The sequence below is a fragment of the Triturus cristatus genome, chromosome 8 (genome assembly GCF_964204655.1).
Source record: "Triturus cristatus chromosome 8, aTriCri1.1, whole genome shotgun sequence".
Lineage (NCBI taxonomy): Eukaryota > Metazoa > Chordata > Amphibia > Caudata > Salamandridae > Triturus > Triturus cristatus.
Window position 1 is genome coordinate 1,558,758,909 of NC_140591.1, and position 20,477 is coordinate 1,558,779,385.

Here is a 20,477-nt window from a genome sequence, read left to right on the forward strand (position 1 = left end):
AAACTAGGCGTAATAAGGAATAAAAGAAACATGATTGGTTAGAATTATCAGACATAGGTGGATCTATAAGATAATACTTGGCATAGATGCGCGCGCGGCAGCATGACGTGTAATTGACGTGCAACTAGGGGGTGAAGGGGACTTGACATTTAGCTCTACATGTGGAGACGAGAAGTCTGGGGGTCAAGTCAACCTAATCCCAAATCATATCTAACATCCTATGTTTAAAGAACTATGTTATCCACAAGGAAGAGACTCTCGGACAGAATCTATTCTATACTGACTGTGTACGTGTACAAGCGTCTAAGTGTCTATATGAGATGCGAGGGATAGAAAACTTTCCATGGCAACAGGGCTATGAATCACTTGCAGGAGGACGGAAAGGCTGAGTCCTTTGCTTGTGAGCCAAAGGAAATGTTTACCTAAATCACTGGACAGGAATGCATCGGCTGGAGAGCAAAATAGATAATTCGAAGGTGAAATACAACTTCTTGGCAGACGGGCGAAAACTGGCCGAGGCAGGCACCGTTAGCTGCACAGGGAGTAGGACAAAGTTCATGGATACAGATGCGAGCTCAAGCTGAAGCTGTCAGAGACAGAAAGCAGGGAAAGGCTTTGAGGACAGAATCGGGCCTACTCGCCTGAACTGTAAAAATGAAGTAACTTAGCCATATAAAGTCGGTGGCCCGTCATACCTAGGAATCGAATATCCAGCCCATTGATGGCGGATCTGACAGAGAACATGTTGACGGTAGACACACATATGTTTGCGTCTTAGAAACTGGAACTGGAGGGGCATACATGTACTTGTAACATGCATATAGAACCGTTGGGGTCCAAGATAGGGGACATAACTGATCAGGAAAATCCACATTTCCACAGCCTCACAGCTTTTATTTTAGAATGGACCACAAATCCTGCATTCTTCTTCAACCTATTACCGAACTCCTCTCCTTGATGAGGGCTATAATACAGCCTGTGAGAGTTTGCCTATAAATGCAGCCTATCAACACTTACTTCCGCTGTAGTGAGTTCCTCCTTACCTATCTAGGCTCACATGTTTGCAATCCCCGTTATCCACACTTACAGGTATCTGCTTGTTTCACATTTTCTCTGCTGCTCTGTGTGCCCAGCGTCCCTTTTCTGCCCCTGGCCTCCAGGACTCAGACCTGCAAAAAGGACTATAATGACTCAGACATGTCATGGTTGCTTGAGGAGTGGGAGGTGAGTTGGGAAGAATAAATGAAAGGGAGCTCTTGGAGTAAATGAGAGCACATGTTTATCACAGGATCCCAGGGATGCACAGCTCTCAAGACTAGAAGAATTTGGGGAGATTCAATTATTGGACCACAGTCACAGATTTATAATAATGACAAATGGTTCCTGCATCAACGAATGATTGGGCTACATGTGATCCACAAACCACCTCTGGAGTCACATGTATCAACTAGGGATTCACCATGCAATACTCCATGGAATTTTGCAACTCTGCGGAATTCCATGGAGTGAAACCCAGTGAGCTACACTGAGTCCTACTTAACTATTGACTTTTACCCGGTCTTCCATGACCAGATACTTGCGGTTGCGGCTTTGACCTTTTAGGAGCTACATTTAACTAAAGAAAATTACATTTGTAACTCCGGTTATACTGATTGAATTTAATTTATGTTATGCCATTTTATTTATTAAAATGTTGTCTATTTTTTTCTAAATTGATTTGGGATTTTCTCATGTTGTGTTTTTATATTATTACTGTTTATGTGATTCTTAAATACTTTAAAATTGTGGAATCTGACTGTTTTGTGCCAAGCTTCCAGAGTGTTAAGCACAGGTTAAGTTAGTGATGTCTTTGGTTCACCCTGCCAAGGAATGTGTTTTTTGCATGAGCGGGGCTTCCACCCCTTCAACCAATTACCCAATTTCTTACATATTATTTCCTAAAAATAACAATACCCACATTACACCTCTTGAGCTAATAATGTAATTTGAAACAGACTTATTCAGAATCAACATATAATATGCTCTGGAGTAAACATGGGAAATAATACAAATCAGTTCTTACCGTCATTTCATTCTAAGATGGAGAGGACAAATAATGAGAAAGACTAGTTAGTAACATTTAATAATAAAAAACTAATATATAAAACCTACCCTACTGCAAAAAAGTGCATCTTGAGTATTGCTGGCACTCTAAAGACATACACAAAGGACCACTTTCTGATGTTTAGTTCACTATGTATGAGCAACCAATGCAATTTTGGAGCAACAAATGAAAGTGCTACGTTCATGTGTATCAATAAATGAAGTCAGGCTTGACAAAAGTATAATACCACATTATGGTCAATTAGAAAGTACCATTAAAAAGAATAGATATATTGACATCACCAAAGGTTGGTAGTTTAACATTTGCCCAACTGTCACAAAAATCTACCTAAAATTAGGATTGGAAGCAATATGATTAAGCTGCACGGTAGTGGTCCGGGCCAATTGTATATGATACCGTTTTTTTCTGCAAGAAATTGTTATAGTTTTGATATCAAATTTGCAGCAAACCACTATTTTACATTCAGGGTAACTCAGAATAAGGCTCTCAAGTTGAAACATGCAAGCGATTCCAAACAAAGACGTGTATTTTTTGCACAAACCAGCAGCAGGTCCATTACTGCCTGCTGGCAATGCTGGCAATGCATTCAGAAGGTTTTTTAAAGTAAAACCTACTTTGCTCCAGAATTAATTTATGCTATATGTATGAAAGAGAAAAGCTGAAGTTGTGGCTGGAAGATAGTATATTACTATGTGTGAGAAAGCAACCCTTTTTGCATTGTCATCCTAATTTTTCTTGTTTTATTGTGGGTTCTTAAACTCTGCATATTAGGGCACTTCTGTCCAGTTCCCAGTGTATTTGCTCAGGCCTTTAAAATATGAAGAGACTGGCTTATCCCTGAATGTCATGTTTAGCTCTCCGATAAGGACCTAGCAAATGCTGTAGAAATTATACACAGGGCAAGAAAAGTTAAATGTCACTTGTGGACTGCAGCATGCTTTGGGCCATGACAGGGAAAACATGGTTTTAAGTAAGCCTGGGCGGAACTTGCAGAGTTCTGCTACGCGGAACTCCCCAAAAATCTCCACCATGCTAGGAGAAGCTCTGCATGCGGCGGAATGCATTGGATAAATGCTGTTCGAGGTAATCTTCAGTGCCAGGTGCTTGTCTGCACTGCAATCATCCCGAACAGCACCATGCACAAAGCAAGCAGGCACTGCTTCCTTTCCGCTGCCCGACTAGATTTTTACTTGAGTAGCTCACAGAATACACAACCACTCACAATGAGAAATCTGACCACCTGCGTTGAGAAATCTCCTTGGGAGGTTGATTTTCCAGGCTCGCACTCACCACCTTGACGTTGATGAATACATGTGAGTAAAAAACTCTGCGGTTTTCTCAAGTTTGAGATCAGTTACAAAAATGATTAGACTACTTTTTAATATATATTAAATGCCCAATGTAATTGTGACATTTGATTTTTAAATAAATATTTTGGAAACGTTGCTTTTAGAAAGTATTTTTTTTATGAGAGATGTCCCTGGAGGCTAATTTGCATTGCCCTGTCTGTACTTTATTAATGAGGTGTAAAAACTGCTCCTAGAGCAAGAACAGTGGCCTTTGTGTAGGGAGGTGTTTTCGTTCCTTGGCAGGAAGACAAGTTGGGATTGCACCTGGAGATCATTAGCCTCTGTGCCCCTAGTGAGTCTGTCTTTAAACTCAGTGGGAATAGGCCTGCTTCCAGAACCATGTTGAGTGGCTACAGAGGAGGAGAATGCTCATTACCTTTGCAAAACATCTGGGAAAATGCTCAGGTTCTGCATGGGGAATAAGAGATTCCTCATATTGGATTTTGGGAATAAAGTATACTGTGGAAGTGTTTTCAGGAAGGCTGGCTTGGGATCTTTTACCTCAGTGGTCAGGGATAACCCAGGAGTCATCCCCACCCACTAGCTGGTGCCACGAATAACTATGGTAACCAATGGCACACTCCACAGAACACTTTTGTGACCCGTTTATTAACAGAAGAAGGCCTGTGCCTATTATTTGAGACCTGTAAGGAGACCTGAAGGGCTGAATCTTCTCCCATTTGTACCCAAGCCAAAAAAGTAGACATAAAGGTTAAGATGGCTGACTTCTAGTATGGCTATAGGGATACAAGCTGCAAGAGGCCTTTTTTCTGACGTTTCTGTCTGGCCATTAGTACCTGAAGAGGACCCTGATGGCCTCTGCTAGACTAATTCTTAACCCCCAAGTTTTGTTCATGAGGTCCTGGAACCCTTGGATGTATCTAACTGGACTAAAACCCCTAAGAAATTGGGACTTACATTTTTGGCCCTCAAGACTTCTGGAGTATAAGGTCCAACTTCCCAAATCTATCCACACCCACCAGGTTTATAAATTACTGCTAAGCTGGTGGTCATTTGTAAAGCATTGGCAGGATCCACCATCACTGTGGTTAACGTATTTCATTGTTTGGTGCAGGGCTCTGTCAACATCCGGAGCCCTGCACAAAACTATTTTTTATTTTCAAAAAGAAAATTATATACGGGGTCCATTTCTCTCATTTCGCCTGCATGGAAGAGAGGTCCGTTTCTCTCATTTCGCCTGCATGGAAGAAGGGGTCAGTTTCTCTCATTTCGCCTGCATGGAAGTAGTGAGAGTTTGCTTTTCTGATATATATATATATATATATATATATATATATATATATATATATATATATATATATATATATATATATATATATATATATATATATATATATATATATATATATATACATATATTACCTACTGGCGGTCACCAGTAGGTAGTTATAGTTAGAACCTAGTTTCCATAGGAAAAGCATTTTTTGATTTGCTAGTAACTTTGGCATCATTCGGCAAATCTTCGTGAAATCCTCTAAAAAAAAAGTCTATCCAGGTCAGCTTCTATCCTGAAAGTTAGGGGGTATTTGTCAAGCGGGGACTGAGAAAAAAGGGGGGTCCCAAAACACGCTTTTCATGTGTTAATTTCCATAGGACATTTTGAGGCAGGCTACAGCCCGAACTGCTGAATGGAATTACACCAAATTTGGTAGAAAGGTAGCTCTTGGTTCAGAAAGCGACCTTTTTTGTAAATGGTGTAAATCCGTTCAGTAGTTGCTGAGAAATTTTAAAAATAAGAGTCAAAAAATCTTTTTCCCATAGGAAACTATAAGCAAGACTACAGCCCAAACTGCTGAACGGAATTAACCCAAATTTGGCAAAAAGGTAGTGCTTGGTTCAGAAAGCGACCTTTTTTTTTAAATGGTGCAAATCAGTTCAGTAGTTGGTGAGAAATAAAAAAATAAAAGTTTCAATATCTATGGCCGGGGTGGGCTCGTGACCACTCCCGACCATGAGTTTCATTCTTATTGGCTGCCTACACGCCAAACCAGGAAGTGTTGGCAGCCATCTTGTGACTCGGTACAACCGAGTCATAAGAAATTAGGCAGAAATATAGATGAAATTGAAGAAAAGGGGGCAGGGTACAAACACCCTACCCCCCTACGGCTGCTCAGGGGGTCCCACAAGGACCTCCAGGCCCAAAAAAAGCTTCTTTTTTTTTTCAGCCAGAATCGCACTGGGTGCATGAATCCGCTGTGCACCCATGGATAGCTGATGGCCCACCTAGAGCGTCCCTGGCTCCGTGAGTGACCCTAGACGAGCAAGGGCTCAACTAGAAAGTCCCTAACATATTACAGGCTCAGTTTGAAGGATACGAGCCGAGTGAGAGCTCCGCTACAATATCCTTAGCCACTGGGAGCCGTGTGAGGGCTCTGCTATGGTGCTCTTTGTATGGTGTCACCTTGGGTTGCTGGGTGAGTGCTCCCTATATACGCAGAGGCGGGGTCAGGCCCCAGTCAGGCATGGACTGGCCCTGTGTGCTGAAGTGATGCTGTGGAAGATGTGCTGTGCTTTGTGCTGATGTGTGCGCTCTTTGTGCCCAATCGCTAACCTCCCTGTGTTACGTATCCGCAGAGCTTTGCTTCCTGAAGAAGTCCTCCGAGGACAAGGAGCTCCAGCCCGAGGAGCAGGAGAGGCCAGCTGGAGAGGCCAAAGCAGCGCAGCTGGCAGAAGCACCGTGTGCTCTTCTCCCAGGTGCAGGTCTTCGAGCTGGAGTGCCGGTTAAGCAGCAGTGCTACCTGTCGGCCCCAGAGAGGGAGCACCTAGCCAGCAGCCTCAAACTCACCTCCACACAGCCTCAGGTCAAGATCTGGTTCCAGAACCGGCGCTACAATTGTAAGCGGCAGGACAAGTCCTTGGAGCTGGGGGGCCACCACCATCCGCCCCCACCCCGGATGGTGGCCATGCCAATGCTGGTGTGGGATGGCAAGCCCTACCTCGGAGACACTCAGAGCTACAGCACAGCCTACACTGTAAGGGCAGCCCCTACTCCTACAACACCTACCCGGCCTACAGCTACAGCAACGCATTTTGTTTTGGTATTGTGAAATCTAAAAACAAAAAGTGTCAGCAAAACATGCCAAGGTTGCACAATGTGTGTGCCAGCAAGCAGTGCCTGGAGTGTGCTCAAGGAACGGGGAGCTGTACAGCACATCTTGACTGGCCTCAGGTTTGTGGGAGTTGGAAACGAAGCACTAAATGATTTCTGTGTCCTCCAACAATTTATGAAGTTTAGAAACCACAAAACATGGTTCCCACATTGTCAATTGAGTGTAATGTTTTACCTAAATAACCGCATGCTGTATCTACCAATGTATTAACAGTAAAAGCGAAACAAGGAAGAACGTGTTTCACTAACGACTGAAAATACCGAAGTGTGCGTAGCCACAATATTGCTATCAAAAAGCGCACTGTGACCAGAACTGGACACAACTGTCTGCTTCTGTGCTTGGGCACTGAAGTCTATTTACTCATTCACCAAAGAAGATTTATAAACCACACTACGACGAGGGCTCTCCCGCTCTCTCTGCCCATGGGGCTGTTTCTTAAAGACTCCGCCACCTGAGAAGTGCGACTCCATTTCTGTGAGTTGTAAATGTATATGCATGATCAATAGTACTACTGGTGCAATGTGGCTGGTGTGCAAAACCATGCCTTGGATCCTGTAAGTGGGCACGGTATGAGTCACTTTAAAGACTATAACAACAAGAACGGCACAGGATAAAATACTCCCAGCTCCGCATGTAGGCCTGTATGACAAGCCCCAGGCGTTCAAGGAAGCAGGGTCCAGTGCTTCTGAGAGGTATGAACGGTGACATACCATCTATGCACAGGGAAGGGGTACTTTTATCCTTCTAATACACAATGTTGTGCAACACTGGATACAAAATATTCGGGTGCTCTGTAACCAAATAAAATCATAGATTCATTCCCCACACATCTGAAACTCTATTTGTCTCCTTACATGCCACAAGGAGATAAGGTCTATAGGCGATTTTACATTTTTCATTAGAGATCTTGATCCCGTCATTTAAACCAGAGTTCCTCATTTCATCACACTGTGTGATCCTGAACGAATGAATTTACATCTACTATGCTGCAGTTCTTCATGTTGAAAAAGGGAGCCACCAGGTGATTACATGCACTGAGGATAAAAAGAAGAAAAACAGAAAACAGAAAATGGACAATCATGGTCGGTGGCAGTGCATTACGTGTGGATAGACTATTTAAAGTTGCTAATTGCACTTTTAGTTACAGAGCTGTTAGCATTGGTAATAACACTTCACAGTGGGCCATTGCGGCACAACCGTATCGCAATCCATTTCTATACCATTGAGTAAGACATTATAATAAACTTGCCTGCTGTAAAATATTATTTTTCAAAGATGTCTCTGTTTGGATACTGTTTCCATGGTTTCATCTAAGAGTTCTTGTAAAATGACAATGTACATGAAATTCAAATCTGCAGATGCCACAGAACCCAGAGATGCATTTTTAATCAAATGACAGGTTACCCAATATATGTTGTATATTTTATGCATTTGTTTCCTATTTTTTTAGACATGGCATTGGTTTGTATTTCATTATTTATTCCCGAATTATAACTCACTAGTAAACACAGTGATGTCATTATTATGAATTACTGCGGTGTGTGACAGATGAAGTAGCCAACATTTGAGGGAATGCGATGAAACGAATTGTTTAAATTGTAACAGACGTTTTTAAAAATGCCTCAAATGCTCTTTCACTGGCACTTCATTGCTCTGCTGCTGTAGCCCGTTAATTGTTAACTACAGAGGCATATATGTATGAGTTTCAACCAATCCAGCAGAAACAAAATTATTGAGGTATCTATTTCTTTAAACATTTTTACATTATATTTGTATTTCCATGACGAAACGTGCAAATGTTTCTGTGTTAGATTGTTGTATTAATGAGAAACAAACTAAAATACACGGATGAACTGTATATAAACATAAAGAGAGCTCCAGGTATATGTGTGCATGTATCTGCAGTTGGAATGCCTCATAAAAGCGAGGGCTGGACGAATACACTACTTTCACCGTGCATGAGGCAGATTGTGCGCAGGACTTAATTTGTAAACAAATAAGTGCCAGGGCCTTCATGATGAGGCCACTGCAATTTGCACCGCACATTTCCTCTGCCAGCGCTGCCAATAACAGAAATTACACAACTACTAACCATCACACTGCTACAATGGTGAGAATTCACACTGTTCAAGGCACCCACGCTTTAAAAATGGTTTGGGGGCTGGTATTAGTTGTTTTAACCCCTTGCATGCCCGCCCCTTTCCCCGCCCAGTGCCGCGCTTTGTATTAGCGGGCGGAGTTCATGACGAGCTGGACTCGTCATGGGCACAGCGCCACCGCAGCCCATGACGAGTCCAGCTCGTCATGGGCACTGAAGGGGTTGAACATGTATTGAATTAATAAATAACAATTTTCCTGCTCATTTTTAAATGAGCAGCTGTTCCAAGTGCTGGCAATTAAGTGCAGGTGCTGAGCACCGGAAAGCACCGTCTCAAATTAAGCATTGATTGTGCGTACAATATTGCAGTAACTATATTTTCGGTGGCACGGAGATTCGCAATCATGTTGAATACATTAATCTATTGCGCCTCCATATTTATGGATGACAACTTTTCCTACTTTTCCATTTAACATAATGTACCTAACTTTCTTTACATTATTCATAAAAGTTCTATTCACTGTACTGAAGCAATATGTCCACATGTGCTGTGGACGACGCGTTCACAATAATGTGAATATAGGACTTATTGCTGTAGTTGTGGAATTTTGAGACAATAACATTTGGGCCGAGGTCTAGCGAATCCCGGGCCAATACAGAGCAATGCACCGTGTGCAGGGACAGGTTGCGCTGGCCACGAGAGGGGAGGGTGCTGGAGTGGGAAAGGTAAAGCAAAATGGCTCCGGAAAGGGGTACAGACAAGGCCTGGTTTCCACGTAATACCGAGACATAGTTTTTATAAGGTGAAAGGGGAACGGTGACTGGAGAATGCGTCAGCACCAGGTGATGCACGGATAATGGCGATATTACGTGGAAACCAGGCCTTGCCTTGATATACTTTATAATACAGTTTGGTACTTTCAATCGCATATACTTTTTTTCCCCGTGCAATGCGTACGAAAATGTTGCGTGTACCAAAAGCTGCCCTAAATGTATTTCAGCTGCAGTAGGATTTGGGCCTGGTTAGTCAGTAAGTTACCACCAGTACCAGTCAGCAAAAGGTCGGGGGCACAGGATGACTTTGCAACAAGGCCTTTTTCTGCACCTCTGTTTGTTCTTTCTACATATCTCTTGCTTCTGTCTGCACTTTTCTTTGTCTTTCTTGACTACTGTTTCCTCCTTCTGCATTCCTCTTGCTTCTTTCTTTGCCTTTCTTCCTCTTTCTTCACATGTCCTACCTGATTAGGCATAGTTAGAAATTAGCATTTAAAAAACCTCAGAAGTTCGCTGAAAAAAAACATAGGTTTCAGGGATGTTATAGATAGAAATTATCATTTAAAAAACCTTTGAAATTCACTGAAAAAAACATAGGTTTCAGGGACCTTTGATTCACCCACTATAAAATGCGAACTACTATTTTCAAAACCATAGACACACCAATACCAGTTACTACATACCCATTCACTGATACCTAGGCATACACACATGTCCACTCATTCATTAATACAGTTAGTCATACATGCAGTCACTCATCAACACAGCACTATCATATGCGCGCATACACCTATACAGATACTCCCCACCAGCCATCCGTAGAGTTACTCACACACCTAGTCAGTCATGTAAAGAATCAATCACAATTCCATTTACTCACCTACACAGTTATAGACACCCCACTTCACATATTCATACAGATACTAACACAAACTTACTCTCTTCTACATAGACTGACACAAGCAAATACTCATTCATACAGCCACTATCACAACCACTCACTCTCACATATAGTCATTTATATACTCCAACACTCACATATACTGCCTTTCACGTATGTAGTTACTCACACATGTACCACTGAGACATCCATTCACTCACCAACACACCCATAGACACACTCACCCACCCATAAAGCCCTTCACAGATACACTCTTGAACCCTTACACCCAGTGAATCACCTACTCACACATCTATGCACAGAGTTACACCCACCCTACCCACCCACAGAGACACTTAGGCACCCATACAGATACTCAGAGACAACCAATCAATAACCCATATAGACACACATATAGCTATTCACTAACCCATGTAGCCGCTTACACACCAACTGGGAGACTAATACAGACATTCATACAGTTTTGTCACTAACCCGTGCATTCAGTAAGACACGATTAATCACTCACTTATACAGTTAGTCACGCACCTACTAAATCATCTATTCAGACACTAGTACACCCACTCATTCTTCAATACACCTTGGCATATATATGTATAAAACATATTTCAACTTTACAGAAACACATAGTCACTGGACGATGTCATCAGTGATGTCATCAGTGATGTCACTGACTATGAATTAATATTCAGACATTAGCAGTGCATTGCAGGGGCACGAGTTATAGTTAGCTGAACTAACTATAACGCTGGAATTTCTATGGTTTTGTACGAGTGAAAAGTCCAACTAACTATAATGATCTTGACACCTATGGCTTTTTCAGTGAATACTAAGGGCTTTTTAAATGCTAATTTCTAACTATAACGTGTCTGAAACCTATTATATATATTTCTTTTTATAAAAGAAAAGACGATCCTCCCCTTGGCAGGAAAGTCTTCTCCTATGATGAGGGGAGCATTTAGTAGTTTTCACTGCCCCTTATGGGAAGGGTTTTCCTGGCAGTGATGGGCAGTGTAAACTGTTCACAAATTCTGCCCATCTAAATTAAATTGGTGGAATTACATGTCTGTCTCAGGTGGCTCTTCCTCCACAGGGTGTTTGGAGGGTTTTAATCAAGGTGGTGACAGATGTTCCTGCTCAGAACTTTTCTACTTAAAACAACAGTTCATTGGACCTCGTCCATCAACGATCCTGTCTTTTGGAACTCTTAATGGATATAGTATGCAACCTTGCTGTACTTGAGAATTTCAACACCCAATTTTTGATGATTAAGCCCAAAGGTAAAATCTAAGGCTGAAACCAAAATGGTAGGTGTATCTAGTGTTTTGGGTGCTATTTTTTCCTACAGCTCCTAAAATGTATATTTCCAATTCCCCTTATTGTTTTTTGTCATTTTGGTAACATTGTGTTTTTTTTTTATTTTACTTTATTTTTATAAATCAGATTGGGTTTTTGACTTTTTACCTGTCTTAGAACTTCTAAATGCTTTACTTGTTTAAGCCCACCTGGTCTGTGAAATAGATACCAGGGCCTGAGCTTGGGTTTAAATTACTGTAAGTTTTGACTGGACCTAATAGGCTATTGAGTTTAATACTTGTGATGAACTACCATCCACCCAATTAATCATTTACTTTCTTACACTGTGTGTCACAAAGTTGTCATACATAACAATGTTATTATTCTTGTCACACTGATTTGGAAACCAGATCATCAGCAGACTGTAGGTTCTGAGAAAGGTAGGGATTGGGGGTTCTTAAGGTCAAAGACAAAAGCATTTACAAACAGAGGTAAGTCTTACTAGCTCTTTCTTTGTCTGATTCAAAATCAATTTTGGAAAACATTAATAATTGAGACATCACAGTGAAACCTGTCAATGTAGAAAATGTATTATCTATTTATTCTTATGAGACTAATACAGACCTTTGCTTATGTTTTGCAGGGGAAGGGTGCAGGCACTTATATTTGGGGACAGTAAGTACTACATGTTCCAGCTCTATATACATAGCCAACCTGCCCTTCTGCATTTACCAAAACCATTGCAAGATGCAGCAATTCTTGCCTGTGTTCAGCCATTGTAAATATTAACTCATGGCTGAAGGCAGCATCAGAGCCAATTAACTGCTACATGGTTCCAGCTCCAACACTGAGAGAGTGTGTGGCTGAATTTTACAAAATATGCATGCCTTATAGCCACAAAAACACAGACTTGCTGCAGTGTGCTCATAACAAAACCAGAGTTGTTGTTCTGGTACTCAACTTTGTAGTGCTTTAAATGAAAAAGCCCAGTCTGGCAAGTGGTGCAGCCAGCAGTTCGCACCTAAACCCAATGTTGCAGCAGGGCCAGCGATTGTGTGATCCATTCTATGTGGTCATCCCAGTCACATAGCTGTGATATTCCCCGGAGCCTGGAGAAAACAGCAGACCCACCACGGTGGCCTCCCTTTGATAGAGTCGTTGACAAGCTCACTGAGTGGTGTCCCACCATGGAGGAGCGACAATGGCTACCACCAAAAAAAAGCTGTTAAAAATCCTTTAACTAAGGAGCTATTTTACCAGCCAAAGAGTTACAAAAGCCTGACCCAAGAAATTATTGGATCATCCCACACTGAATTTGAAGCATGTTGTGAACAACATATTTTGAAAGCCCAAGCTCCTAAAGCTGATATCTAGATACTTTCTGAATTCAGGAAAGACATGTCCTCTCTGTAGCAGGACTTCAAAATGTTGTTGCAGAGCCAGAAAGCAAACGCACAGATTAAGTACAACTTTGCAGAACAGGTACACAAGAGAGACAAGCAGACTCTTAGACTGGAAACACTGGAAACATAAACTGTTGGAGGAAAAGATGAAGGACAATGAGCTTATAGAAACAAAAAGGATCTGATTGCTATTCTCTCCAGCTTATTGATGACTCAGACCTAGAATTAAATCACACTCATAGAGTCTACTCAAACTCTCAGCACAAATTTAACCAAACTCTTGATTTGATGACAAGAGTGCACTTCTTTAAATTAAAGGAAGCCATAATTACAGCACCTCATACATATGGCTGGCGCAATTCAATTTAAAGGAGATTCTATTGCACCATTTCAGGACATCTTTGCTGTGACTCGAGGCAAAGGTCGGGGATTTAAAGACATCACATCTTATTTCCATCAAGAGAAAATTCTCTATTGTTGGGAATATCTGATAAGTTTGTCTTTCACCAACCTGGACCTGTGAAAGAACAGAAAAGAACAGAATCTGTTGTCTGTGACATGAGAGAAGCTCTTTACGACTGGACCTGCTCCCTATTGCATTGAGGCCTTCAAGGGTCAGCTGCAAGAGGCAGTGTCCCTTGAAAGGCCAGCGGACCAGAAACCTGCAACCATTTTAGTCACAGGGCACACTTTCCGTGTTTGTGCCACGTGCCCTTTTCAAAAGGTGCATCGGCATAAAAAGGTAAAGTGCTTCGAATTATGCTGAATGTGCCGCCTTCAGCACAGCCACAAACCCAACTGCCCTGAGAGTAGCACATTCAAGTGAAAGATGGCTTTAAAAGCTACTCTGCATTTCTCTGTGCAGGTGGCAACCCAAGAGGCCGGTGCACTAATTGACATCATCCACCTGCAGTGGGCTGTCTGGTGGGAATTTCCTTATTTGCATGGGGGCCACACCCCATGCAAATGAAGGAATGCCTCTTGAGATAGTTGTGGCACTAAATGTGAACAAGCACTTTCAGTATTACAGAATTGGCAAGCACCTTTGCCCCCTTCTGTAATACCAAAGTGCCCTGGGGGTGCACCAAGCAGGTGCACACCCCAGTTGCACTCCCAGGGCACTTTGTGTAATATAGCCCCTGGATGGGACCTGGCTGATGGCCTCTGCTGGAGCGAGACCTAACTTCTAAATGCTACAACTAAAGGTCCTGGAAACCTTTAAAGTGAGCCTGAGGAGCTGCTCTAGGAACCATGTTGTGTCTTAAAAGACTAAGGGCCCAATTAATATCTTGGTGCTATGGATGCTCCATCACTAAAGTGACAGAGTATCTTTACTGTCAGAATAATGGTGTACATGCCCTATTTACATATGGCCAGACAATGCTGTAACTATGGCAGACATTACTCCATCTTCACCATGGTTACACCCTCACACAGGCCTGAAGGAGTAAGGGCCATCGGAGGTTTACCGTATTGAGTAGTTCCTACTAATCCATAGGATCTGCTAGTTTGTTAGGAAACATAAACTAGGGGCTTGGTGTGCAGACTGATTCCGGACCGCCGCTGGATATGTTGGCCTAGAGACAAGCTAGATCTCAGTGCCACTGTAAGCCCCCCTAACCTTATTCGGGAGTGAATAGTTTCTGGCAACCCTTGAACATGGCAACCCTGACCCATCAGGGATCGTGGAAACAGTACTGAACCTTTCGCTCATTCACTCGTGATCACTTATTCTCAGAGAAGTAAACACAGTAGAACATGTTTTAATCAGTTTATTGAACCAATGCTATTCTTGTATACAATAGATGTGCTGCAATGATTAATAGACAGAAGCAGATAAAAGGGATTACAAGCACCAAATGTATAAATAGTTTATATAGTTCTATAATGGTGCTTAAACAGTGTATATATGTAGGCATATAATACAAGGCAGTAATCGTGCATACTCCTATTATGCAAACCGTATGCTAAGTGTATCTAGAGTTTGTGTAGATGTAGAGCCAAGTATCCCCCAAGGGATGATCCAACCCAGTTACCTGAGGAGGGAAAATGAAGGACCCTGTCTTGGTCACAAACTGGACACCCCTCACAAGATGTCAGACCCCAGCATGTTGAAGTACCAGCACGCAGAAACTCTACCCGCTTATCTAACTTAGAGTAGACATAAACGTTGTTATGTTGCCGGGTTTAGGACCATGTGGTGAAGCAGCTCATTGATTACATTGTCCTATCTTTCAGCAATAACCTTTTGCACTTATTGAATGTGCGACATTGTTGGACTTGTTTCTCTGAAGCTAAATTTCATCTTTTTATATAAAAAAATCTGCCTTGCGAAGTGCATATAGATTAGTGATGTTATGGATATGTAGATATCCACGTAGCCCCATGGATGAAAATAGAGATGACATTTGTACATAGTGCGAAAGGAGACCTTGTACATGATGTTCAAGGCATATGATAATGTTGTGGGAGGATAGGTTTGTAAACAAATTTAGCTTCAGAGAAACAAATCCAACAATGTCGCACATGCAATACGTGCAAAAGGTTATTGCTGAAAGATAGGACAATGTAAGCAATGAGCTGCTTCACTAAATGGGCCTTCACCCAGCAACGTAACAACGTTTATGTCTACACTAAGTTAGATAAGCAGATACATAGGTCACTTTTCTTGCCTCTCATGATTAGGAAAACCCTAGTTCTAAGAGACAGTAAAAATGGGCCAATGCCTGTTGTCATGGGAGATATCCCCCATGGCAAGGGGGGGGGGGCTTTTTTGTATCATCAAAAAGAAAATCTTTAAGGGATTGACAGAGCCATAGAGCACAGTTACAATGCAATCACAGAAACCACCTAGAAAGTGGTTCCTGTGAATACTAGAGGTATCTGTCAGCCTCACAGACATTTCTAAATTTGGCAGTCAGGACTTCCACCAGGGCAACGGAGTATTTTACTCCATCATCCCGGCAAAGGATGGTCTGACTAGCAAAATATAAATCGGGCTCTTTGTCAAAATGTAAAATATATTACTGGGATGAACCTGGTTGGTGTATCCAACCTTGGCTCATTCACAGCCTGTCTGGAATCATGTGTAGATCACAGACTATCACTTCCATAGACTATCATTGGCACTTCGCACTTTTGGTGCTATTTCTACTTAAGAGTATACATTTTACCCAACTGGATTTTTATCAGTACAGTTGCATTTTGCTTATTATATTTGACTATAGTTTTTTTAAATTTAATTTGTGCTTTTTATTGTTTGGTTTATCTCTGTATTACTATTGTTGTACTGCATAAATGTTTATTCATTGCCTTAAGTTAATCCTGTCTGCTCTGTACCATTGCTACCAAGGGGCTGAGCTCAGATTACTTTAGTGACTTTAAGGAATTACCCTGACAAGAGTTGTGATTATTCCTTGAGGTGGTCAGTCACCCACCCCACATAATAATTCAGTTTCTTACGGTAACTCATCAGCACAACTAAGAATCGATTGCCAAGTCTCTCCAAAATAATATTACCTATCGGTACAAGGTCATTGCCATTTGTGCTGTAAATCGATTCCTTAGTATAGAAAATAAAAAAAATACTATTAAAAGAATTACACATGCACAAAGAGAATATAACATTACTGTGTTTGTGAAAGACATCCTTTATTTCTCCATGAATCCAGCAACCTCAGTCCCAACTTTGTTACAGGAACAAGACCACTTTACTACTTTCTCAAGTTTAAAAGCCAATTTTCTAAAATTGTCAGCAGTGGTAGTCACCAACCCAGGGATTGTAAATATGGATGTATTAGAAAATCATAAGATGCATAGGGATCAATACAGGCTGAATCCAACTAGGAAAAGATATTAGTAAAGTTTAGGATAATGCTGGTAAAGAATCTGATCTTAAATCCTGCCTTGAAGTCAAAACTGATAGAATACACACGTCCAACATATGTAATTAGACCTTTTGTTTGTCACACAACAGAAAATAGGCAACTTGAGGGGTTGGCGGCCAAAGTGTAAATGACATTTCCTGTGACTTTAAAAGTTATGTGGAATGACAGTGCTGAGGACAGGAGGGAGATATATGGCTGGTTCAGGGTTTGAAGTAATAAAATAGCTATTGAAATTATGTCCCAGGTTAGCAAGTAGAGGGAAGTCCGTTGATGCTGCAATATAGGGTAAGATTCTAATGTATTTAGTCAGATGCATTATACTATTTTTAGAATTTATAGAAGGAAGTTCTTGTGGACCCTTTATATTTGCATCATTCATCAGTCACTCATTTTGAACTCATAACTGTCTTATGTTGAATTGTAATCAATAACTGGTGCATGCATCAATGAGTAGGGGGAATATTAATAAAAAAGTGTCCTCCTTACCTAAGTGGCAACATCCTTTTTAGTCAGAAAGGTCAAGTAAAATGACTAGGCATACATTTCTTGGCATCTAAATGGGCTGACAAAATGTAGAGATTGATTTTAGAGTATTTGAGAGCAACTGAAGGCCTCCTTATCCTATCATAGGAAACTCATCAGAGGGTGAGTGAAGGACATTGGTTCAGTGTCAGTATCAAACTCAAAACATCATTTACACTTTGCAGATATTATTTAACAAGGGGGGCACTTTTTATTAGAAACCATCTTAACATTACTGTTATTTGATTGGAGGCCAATCTTTATGGTAGATAGATTATTCCACTGATTCAGAATTGCTTCATTGGGGTTCTATTTGCATTGGTCTCTTTTTTTACCATGGATGACTGTTCCCTAGTGTGAAATTCCTCACCTTTGTTCCAGGTGCTCTTCCAATCTCTTAATTGATTGCTTGGTCAATTGAACTTTGGTGCTCCTTGAGTTGACTTATTTGTTGGCTATAAATATATGTAGGATCCATTTTGGCCATCACATTTTTTCATTGCAATTCTTAGTGGAAGTCTTTAGGTAAGCCTTTTTGATGGTTGTGATACCTATTTCCTCATTCTTTGTGTCTTTTTCAGGTTGCTTTCTTCTAAGTGTCCCTTTGACAATCTGTCGGGATGATAGCTCTGATCAAATTTACCATAAGGGCTGAAACAATGTCTTTTGATTTATAATATTAACTGCATTAGCTGTTGGAATAATTTGTGTTATAATTGAATATTTCCTATCTATTATTTGATATTGGCATTTATTGTTTCTTAGTGCAGCCTGTTATCTTGAATCATACATCAGGTCTTGATTGCACCAGAATTCCTTGACATGCTTTATCTTTGTATGATATTTTTGATTCAATTTCTGAAATTGTCTTTTGATTTTGAATTGTGTATTGAAACCCTCTTCTTTAATTTATTGTAGTGTGCATCCAGTTATTTAGCAAGGGATAGTATCATATTTTTTGGCTTACCTCCTTTGCTTCTCAATTTTAACTCACCAGAGGGAGCTGATTTTTATGGCACATCAGATAACCCAGGAGCGCAACCCATTCTTTTGGATTTCATGGCCCGAACACTGCTGACAAGACCTCATCACACAATTATTTGCAAGATTATTGGTTGGGGTGAGTGGCAGATTGTGCTCTGTCTGCGGAGTTCACAGAGTTTTGCCCACTCCATGATACGCTTGTAATGTGTAATTCTGACAAAACTCCACCAACCGCTGCATGATGGAGTTTATTCTTATGCGTGGTTCCCCAATGGTAAGTTGGTGAGAATGAGCGAGAAATGTTGTCCCCTAGGATGATTTTCAAGCCCTTGGATGGCACTCAGGAGATTTTCTCAATGCAGGTGGTCGTGACTGTTTTCAGTGAGAAAGCTGCTGCTCAAGCATAAACTCTACTTGAGTGGAAACGTGTCGTAGCGAGGGTGCCGGACACTGCAGGACTCAGTATCCCAGAGGACCGAGGGGCTGACTCACCTGGCTCCAGTATCCAACTGAGCCCATACTACCTTCAAAGCAACCTAGCGCTTCCCGCTTCGCGGGAAACGCGTCGCAGCAAGGGTGCCGGACACTGCGGGACTCACTATCCCAGAGGACCGAGGGGCTGACTCACCTGGCTCCAGTATCCAACTCCGCCCATACTACCTTCAAAACAACCTAGCGCTTCCCGCTTCGCGGGAAACGCGTTGCAGCGAGGGTGCCGGACACTGCAGGACTCAGTATCCCAGAGGACCGAGGGGCTGACTCACCTGGCTCCAGTATCCAACTCCGCCCATACTACCTTCAAAACAACCTAGCGCTTCCCGCTTCGCGGGAAACGCGTTGCAGCGAGGGTGCCGGACACTGCAGGACTCAGTATCCCAGAGGACCGAGGGGCTGACTCGCCTGGCTCCAGTATTCAACTCCGCCCATAACACTATATATTACGTCTCACGCGCCACTACACGGGACGCGAGCGAGCGCCGGACGAAGCCCGGACAACGGGCGGGCCGTCTGTGGCCGTCAGGGGATGTAGGAGGCTGGACTGGGCCACCCCCCTGCGATCCGCCTGTTGTTAGAACTGTGAGTTGTATTTGTGTCATTGTCATCGAAGTTTTGTTCCTTGTGACTGTCATTGAGCCATCATCTGTTGTTATGGCTAAACGCACGTTCGTAGAGAGTCAGGGAGCTGGGAGTGAGGGTAGCACTGCATTAAAACATCGCAAGGGAAAGAGAGCTAGGAGGGCTGCTAAAGTCCCCGACCCAGAGGGGGCATTGGATCGCATTAATCTGTTGGTGGGGGAGTGTGAAGCTATACTGGGGTCTGATGAGGGAACTGCTGGAGCTCCATCTGATGTGCCTGTAGACGCTCCAGTGTGCACTAATTCTAGTCTATCCCCTACTATCCCGGCTATGTTTCGCATCAAATCGAAAACAGTTTCTAAGGCCCAGAGTTGTGTTGAGGTGGGTGTCGCACCTGGCGAAGGGGCTGATCCGCCATCCGGTGTTTCTATTTACTCTGAGGATGCCATCCCTGCTGTTCAGTGTTCTAATAGATTTGCACCATTGTTGAATGAGTCGAGGGAGAATAGTGTAGAACCTACTGACTGTTCTCCATCTTCACTATTAAACCCCTCATGTAATACTGCTAGAACATATGACGATTCCCTTCAAACTCTCGTCCAGTTAGTCTACTCACTGCAGGAGGAAGTTAGTGCTTTGAAAGCTGTGATTAACACTTTGACTGATGCTGTTGGAAAATGCACATTAGATCTACAACCTCCTCCTTCTATCCCCAAGAAAGTATTTACGACAGCTGGGGATGCTAGGTTACACTCCCAGGGCAACCCTTTGGGGTTGTTAAAATCAGTTACCCAAGTTAGGAAGGAGGTAATGTATAGTGATGTAGTAAGGGGGGGGAGTGTACGTCGCTCTGGGGGTATTCCGGTAGCTGCTTCACAGTCCAACCTAAACTGCAAGAGGAATGATGATGTGAGGGTGGCCCCTATTATTAATATCCAGAGACCCCGTGTA